This window comes from Mastomys coucha, unplaced genomic scaffold, assembly GCF_008632895.1.
Source record: "Mastomys coucha isolate ucsf_1 unplaced genomic scaffold, UCSF_Mcou_1 pScaffold21, whole genome shotgun sequence".
Lineage (NCBI taxonomy): Eukaryota > Metazoa > Chordata > Mammalia > Rodentia > Muridae > Mastomys > Mastomys coucha.
In genome coordinates this window covers 164,479,144-164,480,033 of record NW_022196904.1, presented here as the reverse complement: position 1 = coordinate 164,480,033, position 890 = coordinate 164,479,144, and positions in this window count along the sequence as shown.

The following is an 890-nucleotide window of genomic DNA, read 5'->3' as shown; positions in this document are numbered from 1 at the left end:
GGGAATCTGTGGTTGGGGTGTACTATATGAGAGAAGAATGGATTAAAATTTCAAAGACAATAGTTTATCTACAACACAATTAAGAACTAGTCATAATAAAGAAAAACTGGAAATTCACCTAAACAACACTAATAGGAAATAGTTGAATAGATTCTGGTAGATCAAAACAACAAAATGTAATGCAGTCACTTAAAATGCACTTTCAAAACATGTTTATTTCTTATAGTGCTAAGAGTAATTCATAATACACTATTATAAGCTCCTTACTCTAAAAGCAGAGGAGAGTGCATGCTCACAGGAGAGGTTGGAAGCAGAAAAAATGAGGGGGGAGGTTGATTTAATGCTATTTCAATTAAAGTATGTTTTAAAAACTGTAAAGTACATGTAGTGTACGAGTAAAATGCTCTGGGGGCCAAGCTGAGGACCGGAAGCAGGAGAAACACTTTTTAACCTGATACTGGGTTCAGGTAAGATTGAGAGCACTCAGGTATCATGGTCATAGACAAGAAAAAAAATTTCAGGCAAAACTTTCCAATGTAGTGTGAGATCACCACGTGTGCTTCCATCCTTGGCTGGGCCTCAGTGTCCAGAGAGGAGGACAGAGCAGAGGCCCCTGGGTTATGAAGCCCAGCCACCTGCGCAGAAGCTCATGGCCAAAGCTAGGGTTTCATACTTGTTCTCTCTCTCTGTCTCTCTCTCTCTCTCTCTGTCTCTCTCTGTCTCTCTGTCTCTCTCTCTCTCTCTCTCTCTCCCTCTCTCTCTGTCTCTCTGTCTCTCTCTGTCTCTCTCTGTCTCTCTCTCCTCTCTCTCTGTCTCTCTGTCTCTCTCTGTCTCTCTCTGTCTCTCTCTCCTCTCTCTCTGTCTCTCTCTCCCTCCCTCTCCTCCCTCTC